Source organism: Protopterus annectens, chromosome 1.part2, assembly GCF_019279795.1.
Source record: "Protopterus annectens isolate FY-2018-M chromosome 1.part2, PAN1.0, whole genome shotgun sequence".
NCBI classification, from domain to species: Eukaryota; Metazoa; Chordata; order Ceratodontiformes; family Protopteridae; genus Protopterus; species Protopterus annectens.
In genome coordinates this window covers 1,062,940,519-1,062,961,862 of record NC_056727.1, presented here as the reverse complement: position 1 = coordinate 1,062,961,862, position 21,344 = coordinate 1,062,940,519, and positions in this window count along the sequence as shown.

Sequence of the window (21,344 nt, the reverse complement as noted above, 5' to 3'; positions counted from 1 at the left end):
ACCAGTAGGAAATAATTGTGTGCTGCAGTCTGATATTACTGGGCCTCATCTGAATTACATACTTCAAAATGCTTAATAATGCATGACCTGACACTCTATGCACTTTCTAGTGTCGTAATAGGAATATAACTGTGTTCTTATCTGTAGGCCTTTGACTTCCATCATTGAACAGCAGACATTCCATCTCTACTGCTTTGGGTGGATACATAGGGGATGAGACAGTCATACATATCAGAATTCATAATGATGATGTACACATGCATGTCTTTAAAATGCTAGACACCATGGGATTTGAACCCAGGACCACATGGACCAAAAAGTAACAGCTTCACAGTACATAGCAGACTGAGCTACAGAGTCAGTAGTACAGCAGCTGTAATTTCAAAAAATATAATTGCACACTTACATGTCGTTACCTACCTCATTTATATCTTTTATTATGTGCATGGCTTTATAAGCACCTATTTTTCCATTAATCTTTTAGCAGGTGTATTTTTAAATGTTGCAGATATAATTGCACATTTACCTGCTGTTAGATACCTCACTTACATCCATTATTATGTGTCTGGCTTTATAGTGATGTATTCCAATAACAGAGTCCAAGTTACACCCGTTTTTCTATTACTCTATTATCAAATTTGCATGACTCGGCTCAATGTGCCACATTGCTAAAACACGCTTAATGACAGGAAAATGCTAGGTATCATGTTTTGCTTAAAAGAGTGCTAACGAACAGCTGTGTGGCTTGCCAGGTTGATGCACTGGTCTGCAGGTATGATGGTCCTCAGTTTAAAATAGGATGCAGGTGTACTTTTTGAACATGATTAATATTTTTTGCACAAATATCAATATAGTGCCATTTTAGCTGAGCTTAATAATGCTGTGATTTGTGCAGCATCTCACAAAAAACCTTTAAAGAAATGAAAAATGGGGAGATAGGACAGTGGTAAAATGGGGTGCAAGCAGTGGGAATACATAGTGACAGGTGGGTAGGTATGTGCAGGAAGGATGTTATCATGCTAACTCAGCTCTTTCCAACCTTGATTTATGTATGTCATGTAGTAGGTTGTTGAAACTATAACTGTACCTGTACTATTGTACTGTTCTCTTTGATGTTTTAAGACAATTTAAGGACTGTTTTGGCTAGATGTGTTAAGTACTGTACTCTTTAGATGTTCTAAGACAATGTAATGACTGTTCTGGCTAGTATAATTAGAACAATTTAGATTACTAAATGTTTATGTGTTTACTATATGTAGTTGCAGCTGTATACCTGTTTTCTTTTGCCTTCTAAACCTGGTATTATCTAGCTCACTATCTTCTTTCTTCCACTTTACCAGCCTGGTGAACTGGTACACTCCTGTACCTAATACCTGACTTCACCCTCCTAGAAGTGTGTGGAAGCTATTTGAACTAAGAAATCTACCATCAGCTCCCTAAGAAGCCAGCTTATTAAGACAGTTAAAGTATGTGCAGCTCTAGATACTAGACCTTATCACCAACTTTTCAGGTCTATAAACCCTGCTACGCTAGGCAAGTTTTCCCATTCAGGATAGCCAGCAGCCTACAACCAACTATCTCTTTCTGTCCTATTACCAAACGCTCACAGACAGCCTATACTCTCTGCTTTTTAAAAACAGCCCAACTCCTTCTCTCCTTGTAGTCTGCTTCCCTTGTATTAGTACGATTTGTTACAATTAAGTTACTGGCCACTAGGTGGCGCCTTATCATTCCAGTTCTGTATTCCTATTCACTAAACTTATTTCTCTACTCAGACCTCCAAACCCTGTTGTCCTTTCAGTTTCTTCCCTACATAGACGTCTTCCACCTCCCACTTGTGTCCCAGAGTACATTTTTTCTTCACCTGAGCTCTCTGACATATATATGCTCCTTATACTAGCCTCTTAACTTACCTCTGCTTTCTTTCACTTTCAAACTTAACTGCTAAATTCTCCCTCTCTACTGATTGTCTTTCCTCGCTGTCCACTCTCTTGTCTGAACCCGCTCCGTTCGCCCTTCGGGCTCACTCCGCTCCCCTACCCTTATTCTTCTAGTAGGCACGCCCCTACCCTCTCCAATCCAATCAGATTAACTCCATAAACCCCTCCAAACCTCTTTATTATACATCACACCCACTAATTAACTAATCTAGCTCCTCCCCACTTACCTAATCAAACTGCTTCTCCCCATCTGAACCTACAATCTACTTCTCATCCCTTTGCTCACTACCCTAATCATTATAATGTGTACAACTTTCTTCCCTTCACAACTTAAATTACTAATCTGCTTATCACTTTTATCTTCTCTTGTAACTACGTACCTCTTAACATCCTACGAATACTCACTTAACTCTTCTCTTCCTTTTCCCTCTAAATATACCTCTACAGCTATATCACCTTTCTCTCCCACCTTCTTAAATCTCACCTCTCAGCCTAACTACCAACAAGCTAAATACCACAGACTAGCACACTTCAAATCAAGCAAACTAAAAACTAGAAAAATATTTGACTGTATTTATAAACTTCTCCAACCAAAATATTTTAAAATCCTCCACTCACTATTGGATGGAGATATTCATCCTAACCCTGGCCCACACCATACCAATACCAATGTCCACAGAAATCAAGACAAACCTACTTCTCCATTATCCTCCATACCTACCAACTCTCTCTCTATTGCCCATCTCAACATACAAAGTATTTACAACAAAATCACTCAAGTTCATGTCCTTCTAGAAGTCCATCAATTTGATATTTTATGTTTAACTGAAACGTGGCTTAAGCCTACCATTAAAGACAATGAAATCACTCCACCCGGGTATAACATCATTAGACTTGATCGCACTACCAAAAAAAGAGGAGGGGTAGCAATTCTCTACAAAACAAAATTCCATCTTAGTAATCTAAATCTGACTTTTACCATAGATAACAAAGCTGAAGTAATCAGCTCCAAACTTCAAGTTAACACTAGTAAAGCCATAAATATCATTTGTGCATATCTCCCTCCAGGAAATAATATTAACACTCTCGAGTGTATACTAAATTCACTCTCCACCAACTTCCCTCAAGAAACATTAGTCCTCGGTGACTTTAACATTGATTGGTATACCTGTAACAATACAAATCCCACCTCCCATATAAACCTTTATGGCTTCATACAACTCATTAATAGTCCTACTAGAACTAACAAAACCAACAATAATGAAACCACCTTAGACTGGATCCTCACTAATACTCCCCAACAGAACTACCAATCAGGTACCCTACCAGAAGACCTAAGTGACCACTCACTAACATATATCATTAGACATAAAACCAACCTAATTTTACCTACTACCTACAGAACACTACGCTCCAAAAAGCAATTTAACATTGAACATTTTCAAACTGAGTTAGGACTATGTAACTGGTCCCCACTAAAATATGTCCCACTTAACGAAGCAGTAATTACTTCAGTTCCACTTTCTTGTCTATCCTTGATCACCATGCCCCAAATCGTACTATTAGAACCAAAGCTAAAACAGCCCCTGGCTGACCAACAATACTAGGCAAAAAATTATTCTCAGAAACAAATCTTGGACAAAATGGCGTACCACAAAAAAAACAAATAGACCACCAATACTTCAAAGAGCTTAGGAACAGTACGAAAAAAGCCATCCTGACAGACAAAAAGAACTATTACCTCACATTACAACGAACCTCCAAAAATGAACCTAAAAAATTCTGGGGCAGTATTAATAATCTTTTATCCCCAAGCCAGTCTATCACACCAAACCCTCAGGATTCTAAACCTGACAATCCCACACAAATAGCCAATGACTTTAATTCTTTCTTCACTAATACCATCCAAACTCTAGCTAGTCACCTATCCCCTGACACCTCTAAACTACTCCTACCTGCTGGAAATACTCCTCCTTCTCTTCACTTACGAACTGTATCTACCACATTTGTCTCATCACTGCTCCAAAAACTAAAACCTACCACCCCCTCAGCAGACAAACTTCCTGCAGAATTCTTGCAAATTGGAGCCAAAGCCATTGCGTACCCCATTTCTATTCTAATAAATAGATCTATTAATGAAGGAATTTTCCCTTTTATCTGGAAGATATCTCACATTATCCCACTACACAAAGGGGAACTGTAATGAATTTTCAAACTATCACCCCATAGCACTTCTATCACCTCTAGCTAAAATCATGGAAAAATGTATCCACACACAACTTCTTAACCACCTTCTCCAAAACAATCTACTTGCTAACTGCCAGCATGGATTCAGACCTTCCCACAGTACTACCACTGCTTTACTCTCCTTTACCAATACCATCAACTACAACCGCAACAATAATTATCTATCATCTTCAGTCTTCATTGACTTATCTAAAGCTTTCGACATGGTTAATCATAAACTTCTCTTGCACATACTAAAATCTCTCTCACTTGATACCCCTTCTTTAACTTGGTTTACATCTTACCTTGAAAACCGACAGCAGGCAGTACTCTGGAAAAATTCACTATCTAATCTTCTTCCTGTCTCTTTAGGTGTACTTCAAGGCTCTATCCTAGGCCCCACTTTTATTTTCGATCTTTATTAATGACCTCCAATCAGCCATCCCTAACACCACCTGCTTACAATATGCAGATGATTCTACTATAATATGCAGTGCCACCTCTCAAAATGAACTCCAGACTCTTACCCAAAAAGTCTTTTCTACTGTTGAACAATGGTTCTCTGATTGTTGCCTTCTCCTCAACCCCAAGAAAACCAAACTGTTACTGTTCTCACCTACCCATAAATCTACCCCACTTAATTTCACTCTCACATCCACTGATTGCACTCTCATTTCTCCTGACTCAACTACAAAATTACTAGGAATAATTGTTGACAATAATCTAAGCTTTGACTCTCACATCAACAACACAATAAAAGTAGTTAACAAAAAAATTGGATCCCTTTACAGAATTAAACCCTTCCTTACACATGAAACAAGAACCACCTTAGCCAGATCTCACCTTATCTCTACTCTTCTATATGCTTCCCCCATTTATACTAATCTCTCCAAAAGCAACCTTAAGAAACTTGCTACATCTTACTATAATATTGCTAGATTCGCAACAGGATCCCAGTTTAGAACTCACCACTGCCTGAACCTAAGACAACTAGGTTGGCTTGAATTTCCCAACAAATTAATACTTCAACAGCTTTTAATAGCTCACAGACTTCTATACCAACCAACTAAAATATCAATACTCCTCTAACCTTATTACACCTTACAATAACATGAAACACCTACGCTCCTCAAACAAACTACTGATTTATACTCCCAAACCTAATAACTCTGCAGAGAACAGCCTCTTTGCCAACTCTGTTGGAAAAATGTGGAACAGACTACGCTCTGATATCATATCTTTGTCTACACTTTCACTTTTTAAAAGACAACTGAAAATGCATCTCAATAATCAATGGCTTTGCCCCTGTACCAACCCAGATTAACTTTCCCTCTTCCTTTCTCTTTTCTTATACCTTAATACCTTCATTCTCTTCTCCCTATAATGTTTATAACTTTCCTTTACATAATATCTATGTAGAGAAATGTTATCTCATATATACTGTACGACCATTGTAAAAAAAAAATATATATATTTCTTTGTTTTATGGCATTTTATTATTTCTATTTTGTTTTGCTCCTATCATAGTTATACATTACATATATTGTCTAACTTTGTTTTTAAATTTTAATCTTGTATTGCCTATTGCTGTATAAACTTGTAATAATCCATTGGAGCTTTTCTCCCCGGGCCTCTACTGAAAATGGACATATATCCAGTTGGACTAGCCTGGTCAACAAATGTAAAATAAAATAAATAATAAAATAAAATGTAGGAAAGAACCATAGCTATAGACATAAAAATAAAATAAACTAGTAAAAAATAAATTCCAGTGTAGCCAAAAGTAAAAACCACAACGACTTTAATACTCCATCCATAAAACAATAAAACCATCTACTTTCATCTGTAACTGACTAAGAGCTTTCACCCATTAACGGGCATCCTCAGAGTCAGTTATTTAATTGTTACAGATCGTTTATATAGAGACTTTAAATTGCCATTCTCAAATGAGAAAAAACTTTCAATTATGTAATTATAATAAATAATTGTTCAATTAATATCACATATATTAACCCTTCAAGGTTGAACCACAAACTACAGTTGTAAACCATTTGTGAATTTGAATTCTGATGCATAACCAAAAGTAAATTATTATTATAAAAAACACCCCTGTGTATAATATAAAATTATTTGTTTTTACTGTGTAGAAAAACAGATTCATTCCACATTTTTCTTAAAATAATATTCTAATAATGATATTGTAATATATTTATTTTAAAATGCTATATCAGGAGAGCCCTATGTTTTAAAATGCAAGCCAAAGAGACAACGTCATTAATGCCAGGTGAAGTACTGGCTGCAGTCTAACTTGCCATAAGCACTCCTTTACTTCTAACATATTCTGAAAGTCACCCCCAAAGCCTTTTTTGTATATCCTACCTATAACAAAAAATATAAATGTATTAAAACTTGCACAACTTTGACTATGAATGAATGAAGAGTTTGTTGCTTTTTTGTTCTTAATGTCTCTTGCATGTTCCAATATTCTTTGTCTCAGTTTTCTAGTTGACATTCCTATATAAAAAGCAGTGCAAGATAAACAGGTTGCTGCATATATAACCATGCTGGTATTACAGTTACAATAGCCCGGACTTGCTATTGTTCTTTTAAAATTCCCTAGTGAAACATAAGGTCCATCATTTATAAACTTGCATGCCTTGCATTTTCCACACTTAGCCATCTTGGCTGGTCTCAGGCTAGTGGGTTTCAGTTTCCTTTCCAAAAGTTTTTTAATATTTGAACCTCTGCTGTTTATACATCTTGGGACCCCCCTAATACTTTAATAATATCTTCAGATAATATGCTTTGCCAACCTGTTTGAATAATTTCCTTAAATTTTCCTGATTTTTCATTATAAGGTAGTACCAAACCTACATGGGAACTATTAGATACTTGCTTTTTCTTTAGGGTGTTAGCCATTCCAAGTTCAGTGTCTAACAGAATAGGCTTAAAATCTACACTTCTTCTAGTTAATATTTCAGTCTTGGTCAACATTAACAAATCCATAGGGTATCCCCTCTCAGAAAACAAACCAATCAGCATATTCAACTCTTCAAGAAATATTTCATTCTCACTAGTTATTCTGGATGCCCTAATCATCTGGCCTTTGACTAAATTCCTTTTCATATAATAAGGATGACAGCTCATAAAATGCAAAAAGGAATTACTGTTTGTTTTTTTCCTATAAAGACTCAAATGTAATTTCCCTTCTTTTATATATAGATGCAAATCCAAAAAAATAATGGAATTTTTTCCAACTGTACTAGTAAACTTTAGAAATGCAGTAGTTGTGTTCAAGTACTTAATAAATTCATCTAACTCTTGACCGTTACCTTTCCACAAAAGTAATATATCATCCAAAAACCTCAAGTAAATTAATATCTTAGAGGCATAAGGTGAGGACAGCACGTATTGGGCTTCCCAATCAGCTAACACTAAGTTTGCGTATATGGGTGCACATTTGGCACCCATTGCCACCCCCGTAAGCTGTTTGTGGAATTCTGCTTCAAAATGGATAAAGTTGTTTTCTAAAACCATCTCCATTAAATCCACCAATACAGTTCTTTTGACTTGGTGTATGTTACCATATTTCGATAGGCTCCTTGAAAAACTTTCAAGTCCCTTATCATGTGGTATAACAGAAAATAGGTTTATAACGTCCACTGTTACAAAGCAAAATTCTCCTAAATCCTCAGTGGTCAGACTTCTCAAGCACTCAAGACAGTGCCAAGAATCTTTTAATATGTGTGGCACTTTACTTAAAACATTTTTGCATATAGTGTCTACATATGCAGCTAAGGGTTCAGTTTTTGATCCTTTTGCCACCACTATAGGCCTAAAGGGGGGATTGTTCATGTTTTTATGTATTTTTGGAATCCCAAATAGTTTAGGCATAACAGGGTGTTCAACAGATAAATAATCAAATCCATCCTGGTTAATTATACCTTCCATTAAATATTCATATAGTTGCCAATCTATTTTGGTATAAGCTTTTTGTACTTCAAACTTAGATACTAAACCATAGGCATCACCATCTTGTAACATTTTTTGCATGTTCCATGTATATTCAATATTTGACATAATGACCACCCCTCCTCCTTTATCAGGTTTCATAACTCTGTAGTGATAGTTGTTCACAAGATCATTTAGACAGAACTTTTCTGCCAAAGTTAAATTGCTTGGAGCAGCTTCCCAAAGGGCATTTGTCCTCCTTATTTGTAAGGTACATAGTCTTTCAAAGGCTAAGATCAGAGGATTGTGTGGTGGGATAAATGTACTGCTCCTTTTGGGTATAAGAGTTTGTACATCTCTTATAACCTTTGGTTTACTTTCAAAATATATTTTTAGGTTAATTTGTCTAGTTTATAATTTCAAATTAATAACCATTCTACCCAGATTTTGTCTAAAATTGGGCACAAAAGTAAAACCTTTTTTCAGTAATGATAAATGATCTTTGAACACCCCAAAATCTGAGTAGTTGTATATGTTGAACATGCCATAACTAATAATTACTGGACACATTTCACCTTCTATGTTTCCTTTTAAGTTTTTTGTCAAATCAAATATCTGCTCTTCTTGAATTTGTAATATTCTTAACAGTACCTCTGGTGACCTGACAAGGTCGTCTGAGGGCAAAATAGGCTTCCATGTGTCAGATACAATATGCTTTCCAAATGGTAAATCCTGTTCTATCTGTAACTCCAATTCCTGTTCGAATTGTTGCTCAGATGATGTGTCCTCTGATCTCCCTTCCCCCTCCAATTGCCCCCTGTCTGGTTCTTGTGCCAATACAGTGTCCTCTCTTGACCATCTGGGTAGTATTGGTTTTTCTGGTGTTGTTGATTGTAAAGTTCCTGATCTGGTCTGACCGTCTTAAAGGGGGAGGATTTTCTAAAAAAACTTCTTCTTCCTTATCTCTATTCATCTGTATATCTTCCCTCTCCTCTACATCTGACAGGTAGGTGTCTCTCCTGTTGACCACCTCACCTAAGGTACCTCTTGTGTTAGGTTTTGGATATGCTCTGTTTTCAGTATATTCATTGGTGTCCCTAACGATTTTCCTTTGTTTCCTTTCCATACTTGTGTTGACAAATTTATCTAAATCTGCCTTAATTTTCTCAAATTTATGTTTGTAACTATCAAATAATAAATCAGTTACAATACTTTGTTTTAATACAATCAATTCTGCCTTCAACAGTCCAATTTTGTTGTTGTTTTCAGTAATTATAATTTTCATAAGTTCTAATCCAGTTTTATCAAACAAATCAAGCATTTTCAAATAGGCCTCAGTATTGGCCTCTATTCCCATGGGTATCTTATAAATCCTTAAACCCCTAGGTACCTGTTTAAGTTCCAGGGATCTTTCTAGAAAAACAGCCTATTATAGTAATTATTAGTGATGGCATGTTCAACATATACAACTACTCAGATTTTGGGGTGTCCAAAGATCATTTATTATTACTGAAAAAAGGTTTTACTTTTGTGCCCAATTTTAGACAAGATCTGGGTAGAATGGTTATTAATTTGAAATTATACACTAGACAAATGAACCTAAAAATATATTTTGAAAGTAAACCAAAGGTTATAAGAGATGTACAAACTCTTATACCCAAAAGGAGCAGTACATTTATCCCTCCATACAATCCTCTGATCTTAGCCTTTGAAAGACTCTGTACCTTACAAATAAGGAGAGCAATGCCCTTTGGGAAGCTGTTCCAAGCAATTTAACTTTGGCAGAAAAGTTCTGTCTAAATCATCTTGCGAACAACCATCACTACAGAGTTATGAAACCTGATAAAGGAGGAGGGGTGGTCATTATGTCAAATATTGAATATACATGGAACATGCAAAAAATGTTACAAGATGGTGATACCTATGGTTTAGTATCTAAGTTTGAAGTACAAAAAGCTTATACCAAATTAGATTGGCAACTATATGAATATTTAATGGAAGGTATAATTATCCAGGATGAATTTGATTATTTATCTGTTGAACACCCTGTTATGCCTAAACTATTTGGGATTCCAAAAATACATAAAAACATGAACAATCCCCCCTTTAGGCCTATAGTGGTGGCAAAAGAATCAAAAACTGAACCCTTAGCTGCATATGTAGACACTATATGCAAAAATGTTTTAAGTAAAGTGCCACACATATTAAAAGATTCTTGGCACTGTCTTGAGTGCTTGAGAAGTCTGACCACTGAGGATTTAGGAGAATTTTGCTTTGTAACAGTGGACGTAAGCCTATCGAAATATGGTAACATACACCAAGTCAAAAGAACTTTATTGGTGGATTTAATGGAGATGGTTTTAGAAAACAACTTTATCCATTTTGAAGCAGAATTCCACAAACAGCTTATGGGGGTGGCAATGGGTGCCAAATGTGCACCCATATACGCAAACTTAGTGTTAGCTGATTGGGAAGCCCAATACGTGCTGTCCTCACCTTACGCCTCTAAGATATTAATTTACTTGAGGTTTTTGGATGATATATTACTTTTGTGGAAAGGTAACGGTCAAGAGTTAGATGAATTTATTAAGTACTTGAGCACAACTACTACATTTCTAAGGTTTACTAGTACAGTTGGAAAAAATTCCATTATTTTTTGGATTTGCATCTATATATAAAAGAAGGGAAATTACATTTGAGTCTTTATAGGAAAAAAACAAACAGTAATTCCTTTTTGCATTTTATGAGCTGTCATCCTTATTATATGAAAAGGAATTTATTCAAAGGCCAGATGATTAGGGCATCCAGAATAACTAGTGAGAATGAAATATTTCTTGAAGAGTTGAATACGCTGATTCATTTGTTTTTTGAGAGGGGATACCCTATGGATTTGTTAATGTTGACCAAGACTGAAATATTAACTAGAAGAAGTGTAGATTTTAAGCCTATTCTGTTAGACACTGAACTTGGAATGGCTAACACCCTAAAGAAAAAGCAAGTATCTAATAGTTCCCATGTAGGTTTGGTACTACCTTTTAATGAAAAATCAGGAAAATTTAAGGAAATTATTCAAACAGCTTGGCAAAGCATATTATCTGAAGATATTATTAAAGTATTAGGGGGGGGGGTCCTAAGATTCATAAACAGCAGAGGTTCAAATATTAAAAAACTTTTGGAAAGGAAACTGAAACCCACTAGCCTGAGACCAGCCAAGATGGCTAAGTGTGGAAAATGCAAGGCATGCAAGGTTATCAATGATGGACCTTATGTTTCAATAGGGAATTTTAAAAGAACAATAGCAAGTCCGGGCTATTGTAACTGTAATACCAGCATGGTTATATATGCAGCAACCTGTTTATCTTGCACTGCTTTTTATATAGGAATGTCAACTAGAAAACTGAGACAAAGAATATTGGAACATGTAAGAGACATTAAGAACAAAAAAGCAACAAACTCTTTATTCATTCATAGTCAAAGTTGTGCAAGTTTTAATAAATTTATATTTTTTGTTATAGATAGGATATACAAAAAAGACTTTGGGGGTGACTTTCAGAATATGTTAGAAGTAAAGGAGTGCTTATGGCAAGTTAGACTGCAGCCAGTACTTCACCTGGCATTAATGACGTTGTCTCTTTGGCTTGCATTTTAAAACATAGGGCTCTCCTGATATAGCATTTTAAAATAAATATATTACAATATCATTATTAGAATATTATTTTAAGAGAAATGTGGAATGAATCTGTTTTTCTACACAGTAAAAACAAATAATTTTATATTATACACAGGGGTGTTTTTTATAATAATAATTTACTTTTGGTTATGCATCAGAATTCAAATTCACAAATGGTTTACAACTGTAGTTTGTGGTTCAACCTTGAAGGGTTAATATATGTGATATTAATTGAACAATTATTTATTATAATTACTTAATTGAAAGTTTTTTCTCATTTGAGAATGGCAATTTAAAGTCTCTATATAAACGATCTGTAACAATTAAATAACTGACTCTGAGGATGTCCGTTAATGGGTGAAAGCGCTTAGTCAGTTACAGATGAAAGTAGATGGTTTTATTGTTTTATGGATGGAGTATTAAAGTCATTGTGGTTTTTACTTTTGGCTACACTGGAATTAATTTTTTATTAGTTTATTTTATTTTTATGTCAATGGTGGTCCTAGTGCTCTAGTTGTAGCCTGAAAGGACATTGCACAACAACGCATGGTTCTGAGCAACAAGAAGTGTACAAGAGTATTAGTTGCTCTCCCATTTTGTGGCTTTTCACGAAAAAACTGTTTCACGATTTTTGTGTGGGGCTGAATAGCCGAACGAAGTATCTATAAATTGCTCTGTTTTTAAAAGGGACTGACTCGATGAATTGAGTGTCACTACTTGTGCTCCAGGGGCGAAAATATCTGTTTATTGTCACCCTACAAGTGTGGCTTTCCCATTATGGATTATTTCTTCTTGGATGATGTGCGTGCCAAGGACTTGAGAGATTTTTCTTCCTGGTTTCCCTTTGCCTTGGTTCCTCCGTAACTTGGATTTGGACGTTATTAGCACCAAAAGGTTCCTTTGGGTGATCGACATATTACGTACATTGACGTTACGGAAGGTGCATCGAAAAAGCTGTCAGTTCCTTGACTATATATATTTTTTAAGGACTGAACAATCCATTTTGCAAGTTTACTCAAAAGGATGTTTACAGATATTAACCGAATATCGGTAAGGTGCTTCTATTGCCCTTTTATTTGTTGAATGGTGCAAGGTTTGGGATATCATCTTACACCAAGCCTTTTTGAAGACAATACCCGTTGCACGAGATCACTGTTTAAATTAGGTATTAGCGACAAGCCCTACACATTCTAGGAGAATATTATTATTTTGTATCATATTATACTACTCCTGGTATTATTTGTGTAAGGCTTGTAATTAAGGTTTCTTTAAGTATTCTCTACGAGTATTCTTGTCACAGCTTAAAGCTTCATTGAACACTTTTCATCTTTCCGTATGTTGGTTTACTCTGAGACGTTGCTTAAATGAGACATTACAGTTTTTGGGAGCATTTGCAGTGACTTTGAAATGACTTTTAAATAAAAAGAACTTGGAGTTGTGTTGGAACGTGCTCATACTAAAATATTTTTCCAGTTTTGTGAATTTATGGACTTCAGAGAAATAATTTGGTGCTACGGTCTGAAACCATCAACCGTTTACACCACAAGGACTAGTAAAGTGGCTTTTTGTTTCACAAAGGTGACTTCAAGTGTAATTATTTATTGAATTGTTAAGCTTTTGGAAACTATTGTGTTGAACTTAAAAAAGTGCTATATACATCTAACACTTACTAGTGAACCATTAGTATTTAACATGATACACAACAAGGTTTAGTTGGTTGACTCAGGGATTCGACCTGTTAATTTGTTGCTGCACGGGGTTGAAGTGGTTTGCTTTGTAGAGTCAAACCTTTATTTTTTGAATCTGATTGTTTGGTTAATTATCCATTGTTAGAATTTATATATATATATATATATATATATAGGGATGGAACAACTGATGGTCCAATATCTAGATATCTCTAGACAAATAATTGCTTTACTACAGACAAAAAAAGATGCAGATTCGAATGAGACTATCACAGATTCTCAAGCTGAACTGTTTACTTTGCATTCCCCATCAGGGACCTATAAAGAAGCAATGATGATAATACACATGGAGAGGTAGCCCACTGTAGTTATACTAGTAGTGTAGGGGGAAAGAACATGAAAAACAGAGGAGAAGGTAGTAATTTTGACATGAATAATTTTCTCATTTCCCCAAAGTTTGGTGAGGTGACCAACAGACCACACTATGTGGATAAGGGAAATTTGAATGAACAACTACAAAAATTTGAAAAATTAGCTAAGAAGTACAAATCTTTACAAATGGACAATGTTTTTTTAGAAAGATCCCTGGAACTTAAACAGGTACCTAGGGGTTTAAGGATTTATAAGATACCCATGGGAATAGAGGCCAATACTGAGGCCTATTTGAAAATGCTTGATCTGTTTGATAAAACTGGATTAGAACTTATGAAAATTATAATTAGTGAAAACAACAAAATTGGACTGTTGAAGGCAGAATTGATTGTATTAAAACAAAGTATTGTAACTGATTTATTATTTGATAGTTACAAACATGAATTTGAGAAAATTAAGGCAGATTTAGATAAATTTGTCAACACAGGTATGGAAAGGAAACAAAGGAAAATCGTTAGGGACACCAATGAATATACTGAAAACAGAGCATATCCAAAACCTAACACAAGAGGTACCTTAGGTGAGGTGGTCAACAGGAGAGACACCTACCGGTCAGATGTAGAGGAGAGGGAAGATATACAGATGAATAGAGATGAGGAAGAAGAAGTTTTTTTTAGAAAATCCTCCCCCTTTAAGATGGTCAGACCGGATCAGTAACTTAAAATACAATCAACAACAACAACAGAAAAACCAATACTACCCAGATGGTCAAGAGAGGACACCGTATTGGCACAAGAACCAGACAGGGGGCAATTGGAGGGGGAAGGGAGATCAGAGGACATCATCTGAACAACAATTCGAACAGGAATTGGAGTTACAGATAGAACAGGATTTACCATTTGGAAAGCATATTGTATCTGACACATAGAAGCCTAATTTGCCCTCAGACGACCTTGTCAGGTCACCAGAGGTACTGTTAAGAATATTACAAATTCAAGAAGAGCAGATATTTGATTTGACAAAAAACTTAAAAGGAAACATAGAAGGTGAAATGTGTCCAGTAATTATTAGTGATGGCATGTTCAACATATACAACTACTCAGATTTTGGTGTGTCCAAAGATCATTTATCATTACTGAAAAAAGGTTTTACTTTTGTGCCCAATTTTAGACAAGATCTGGGTAGAATGGTTATTAATTTGAAATTATACACTAGACAAATGAACCTAAAAATATATTTTGAAAGTAAACCAAAGGTTATAAGAGATGTTCAAACTCTTATACCCAAAAGGAGCAGTACATTTATCCCACCATACAATCTTCTGATCTTAGCCTTTGAAAGACTATGTACCTTACAAATAAGGAGGACAAATGCCCTTTGGGAAGCTGTTCCAAGCAATTTAACTTCGGCAGAAAAGTTCTGTTTAAATGATCTTGCGAACAACCATCACTACAGAGTTATGAAACCTGATAAAGGAGGATGGGTGGTCATTATGTCAGATATTGAATATACATGGAACATGCAAAAAATGTTACAAGATGGTGATACCTATGGTTTAGTATCTAAGTTTGAAGTACAAAAAGCTTATACCAAAATAGATTGGCAACTATATGAATATTTAATGTAAGGTATAATTAACCAGGATGAATTTGATTATTTATCTGTTGAACACCCTGTTATGCCTAAACTATTTGGGATTCCAAAAATACATAAAAACATGAACAATCCCCCCTTTAGGCCTATAGTGGCGGCAAAAGGATCAAAAACTGAACCCTTAGCTGCATATGTAGACACTATATGCAAAAATGTTTTAAGTAAAGTGTTACACATATTAAAAGATTCTTGGCACTGTCTTGAGTGCTTGAGAAGTCTGACCACTGTGGATTTAGGAGAATTTTGCTTTGTAACAGTGGACGTATTAAACCTGTTTTCTGTTATACCACATGATAAGGGACTTGAAAGTTTTTCAAGGAGCCTATCGAAATATGGCAACATACACCAAGTCAAAAGAACTTTATTGGTGGATTTAATGGAGATGGTTTTAGAAAACAACTTTATCCATTTTGAAGCAGAATTCCACAAACAGCTTACGGGGGTGGCAATGGGTGCCAAATGTGCACCCATATACGCAAACTTAGTGTTAGCTGATTGGGAAGCCCAATACATGCTGTCCTCACCTTATGCCTCTAAGATGTTAATTTACTTGAGGTTTTTGGATGATATATTACTTTTGTGGAAAGGTAACGGTCAAGAGTTAGATGAATTTATTAAGTACTTGAACACAACTACTACATTTCTAAAGTTTACTAGTACAGTTGGAAAAAATTCCATTAATTTTTTTGATTTGCATCTATATATAAAAGAAGGGAAATTACATTCGAGTCTTTATAGGAAAAAGACATATAGTAATTCCTTTTTGCATTTTATGAGCTGTCATCCTTATTATATGAAAAGGAATTTAGTCAAAGGCCAGATGATTAGGGCATCCAGAATAACTAGTGAGAATGAAATATTTCTTGAAGAGTTGAATACGCTGATTGGTTTGTTTTCTGAGAGGGGATACCCTATGGATTTGTTAATGTTGACCAAGACTGAAATATTAACTAGAATAAGTGCAGATTTTAAGCCTATTCTGTTAGACACTGAACTTGGAATGGCTAACACCCTAAAGAAAAAGCAAGTATCTAATAGTTCCCATGTAGGTTTGGTACTACCTTATAATGAAAAATCAGGAAAATTTAAGGAAATTATTCAAACAGCTTGGCAAAGCATATTATCTGAAGATATTATTAAAGTATTGGGGGGGGGGGGTCCTAAGATTCATAAACAGCAGAGGTTCAAATATTAAAAAACTTTTGGAAAGGAAACTGAAACCCACTAGCCTGAGACCAGCCAAGATGGCTAAGTGTGGAAAATGCAAGGCATGCAAGTTTATAAATGATGGACCTTATGTTTCACTAGGGAATTTTAAAAGAACAATAGCAAGTCCGGGCTATTGTAACTGTAATACCAGCATGGTTATATATGCAGCAACCTGTTTATCTTGCACTGCTTTTTATATAGGAATGTCAATTAGAAAACTGAGACAAAGAATATTGGAACATGTAAGAGACATTAAGAACAAAAAAGCAACAAACTCTTCATTCATTCATAGTCAAAGTTGTGCAAGTTTTAATACATTTATATTTTTTGTTATAGATAGGATATACAAAAAAGACTTTGGGGGTGACTTTCAGAATATGTTAGAAGTAAAGGAGTGCTTATGGCAAGTTAGACTGGATGCCAGTACTTCGCCTGGCATTAATGACGTTGTCTCTTTGGCTTGCATTTTAAAACATAGGGCTCTCCTGATATAGCATTTTAAAATAAATATATTACAATATTATTATTAGAATATTATTTTAAGAAAAATGTGGAATTAATCTGTTTTTCTACACAGTAAAAACAAATAATTTTATATTATACACAGGGGTGTTTTTTTATAATAATAATTTACTTTTGGTTATACATCAGAATTCAAATTCACAAATGGTTTACAACTGTAGTTTGTGGTTCAACCTTGAAGGGTTAATATATGTGATATTAATTGAACAATTATTTATTATAATTACTTAATTGAAAGTTTTTTCTCATTTGAGAATGGCATTTTAAAGTCTCTATATAAACGATCTGTAACAATTAAATAACTGACTCTGAGGATGCCTGTTAATGGGTGAAAGCACTTAGTCAGTTACAGATGAAAGTAGATGGTTTTATTGTTTTATGGATGGAGTATTAAAGTCGTTGTGGTTTTTACTTTTGGCTGCACTGGAATTTAAGAACCATAGCTATCCATGTCTTGTACAGCATCAGCTGTATACTTCAAAAGATTTTTTAGCTAAATTTGGATTATCACTCCCCAGAGAGAGGGGTGAGGCCAACATAAGTATGTTGTGAAGCCAAATTGACCAAAATAAGTTTGTCCAGTGGACACGTGTGAAATGGAGAGCTATGTATGGGCCAATATTTTTTTGGGGACAGGTGCCTATTTTCTTTTTTAAGTTGAAAGTTGGATGTTGGGGAAGGTACATAATAGGTATGTGTGAGAGAGGCAAGTTGGAAATGTGAGGATGCTTTTGCAGACAGATAAGACAGAAAGACAGCAGGCAGGGTTGGTGTGTGACACAAGGGGGGGGGAATGGAAACCTTGGTTGAGGAGGGTGTTGTGGAATCCCATTCCCATGGACGTCAGACATGGTAGCAGTGTGACTCAAGCCCTCACCCATGGGACTGTCAGCCCTGCACCTTCACTGCCCCTGTGGAGGCAGTGGTTGACACTGGAACCTGAGGCAAGGCTCCTCCACCAGGATGGGCAATATGCTCTCCATCTGGGGTAGGCATGCACCAACTGGTTGGTGCACAAGCCTACACACCATGCCCGGTAGTTGGTCTTGGGTGATGAAAGCTCCCCCTCCACTCCCAGAGGGGGGACCAACCCTAGCTTGTTGTGCAGAACTACCCAATGCAGCAGGTAGTGCAAGGGTCCCTAGTGCCACAGTTGGGGGAGCTAAGGTAGGTGGATCACCTGGAACCAGCCTACCTTGGCACACTGTCGGAAATTAAATATAAACTCAAGGTAAAAATAAACATAACCAAACAAATGTAATTAATAACATACTAGAAAATAATAATGACTAATGGAAAAAATAGAAAGGAATATAATGAGGAACATAATAAATAACGTAAATTAAAGTATATTAACAGCAAAGCAATATTAAATTATACTTAAGGCCACCATAAAAGGTAATTACAAATATATTAATATTAACTCATAATAATAAATATAATTAATAAATAAAAGAAGTGAAGGGGTGGGGTGAAAGAGAAAAAAAACCATTAGCAACTTTGCAGGTAATACAACTACACAGACTACTACTACTACAAACTTCTACATATTTCAGATTTCAGTTGTGAGAACAGCGACTGCTAATATTGTATAGATGATGTTGCATGTACTTATCTCTTAAACTGTTAGCATGGAATATTATGGACCAAGCCCTACCAAATACTGGTACAAAGGCACAACTACAGTGAACATTTTTACATAGTGTACTCATAAATTAGTAGCAAGGTGTTCTGATAACAGATTTGCCATTAAACTGCATTCTAATTAATGTCATATATCTGCAAATCAAGGATCAGACATATGGAGCAGTAGTCATTACATTCTGTAAAAGTTGCGATAGTTGAGAGGTATGTTCATGTACACTAATTACAATAGACAGCTAGTCATTTCTCAGTTGGCTGCCATGGGATTAGAACCCACAAGCAGTGACTACAGGAATAATCTGCAATTTTTTTATATAAAATGAATTCTCAAAGCACTGTCTCCTTTAAGACTTTTATTGCAAACTTTTGTGTGAAATCGTACATTTACACACATGCATAGCTGTGTGTGGTATCAGACTGGAACCCATAAGCAGTGACCACAAGAATAATGAGCACTTTATTTGAAAACATTACTTATCAAAGCACCATCTCCTTTTAGACTTTATTGCTTAATGTCATTTGAAATCTGGCATTTACACACATGTATCATCTGTCTAGGACTTCTGTTAACGTACATGTATAACCTGTTCATTTACTGAGTTCTATCTACAGCATATTTCAGAAACAATTATCAGAACTCAAGCTTAACTCTTAATCTGGGTATTGCACTACAATTATTTCTGACATTTGTTGGTGCACTATTTATTCATACACATGTAACAGTTGACTGGTGTCAGATTTGAACACACGTGCAGTGAATGTAGGAATAATTAACACTTTTTTGAAAAGATTAGTTATCAAAGCACAATCTCCTTTTAAACTTTATTGATAATGTTGCTTCATATCTGGCATTTAAACACATGGGTAGCTCTCCAGGACTTCAGTTAACTTACCCATATACCCTGTTCATTTACTGAGTGCAATATACAGCATTATTTCAGACAAAATGAGAAGAACACAGGCTTGAACCTTACTCTGAGTATTGCACTACGTTCATTTCTGACAATTGTTGTTACAGTCTTTATTCAGTTACATGTAACACTTGACTGGTGTCAGATTAGAAGACACATGCAGTGAATACAGGAATAGTGAACACTTTATTTGAAAACATTACTTATCAAAGCACCATCACCTTTTTAAATGTATTGATTAATGATGCTTCAACTCTGGCATGTAGACCATGGATAGCTGTCTAGGACTTCTGTTAACTAACCCATATAGCCTGTTCATTTATTGAGTGCAACCTACAACATATTTCAGACAACAAGTAGAACAGAACAGTGACTCTTAATCTGGGTAGACCCCAAAATTAACTGAGAGTTGGAAGCTATGCTCCACAGTACTGCATGCTTACTTGCTTTACCATTTCAGATATGGACTGACACATTAATAAAGATGTAGGATGACTGTTAGGACTGCAACATTTTTATTTAATTTACTGTACTATTAAGTTATGCATTACGTTATTACTTAGATGATTTTCTTACTTACCACATGCTTGCCTCATAGGTTCATAGGTTCATAGGTAGGTATTAGGCTATCGGCCCTAGGGCCTATACAAGCCCAGCCAAAAAGATACCCTGGCTTTTGCCACCCAAGAAAATTATTTTCCTGTGTCACTGTCGAGCAGAGCCACAGAAGTGATCTCCGGGGTGAATTTCCTATTTCCCATCCAATCATCAAGATTTTTCTTGAAGAGTGCTAATGAGGAGCTTTGTTTGATATAGATAGGTAGTTTATTCCAATGTATGGGAAGTCTCTGGGACAGGAATCTATCCCTCTGGCATGTTCTGTTTATTGTGGTGACAAGGTTTAGGTCCCTAGAGCATGTAGGTCGGAGGGACTGGGATTTCTTTAAGTGGAGCATGTCCAACAGCTCTGGGTTTGACATAGCTTTGTATGATAGGCAGAGATCATCCCTGAGTAGGCAATATGCGACGGAGTAAAGCTGGAATTTTTTGAGACAGTCTGCATAGGGCATCTGTTTGAGGCCGGTAATCCTCTTTGTGAGGTATTTCTGCGGCCTTTCCAGTTGTTGTAGATGTCTTGTGAGGTACATACCAAAAGGGGCATTGTACTCTATAATGGGTCTAATGAGTGATGAGCAGAAGGGAACAATGACCTCTTTTTTTCCTGGATGAGAAACCTTTTGTGATGAGGTGTGCCATGTAGAAGGATTTCCTGACTACTGTGGTGATGTGATTATCAAAGGAGAGACCACTGTCCACCTGTGTCCCAAGGTCTCTTATCACACTTTCGGTGTTAAGTATACTACCGCCTATGTTGTAGGTCATGGGTACAGAGTTTTTACCAAAGGGGATGACAATACACTTTTTGGCATTGAGCTTGAGGCCATGGCTTTGACACCAGGCATCTGTCTCAGTGAGGCCCTTTTGTAGGATGTCCACATTGTTAGGAGTTTTGATTATGGCTCCTATTTTGCAGTCATCTGTGAACTTCATTAGCCAA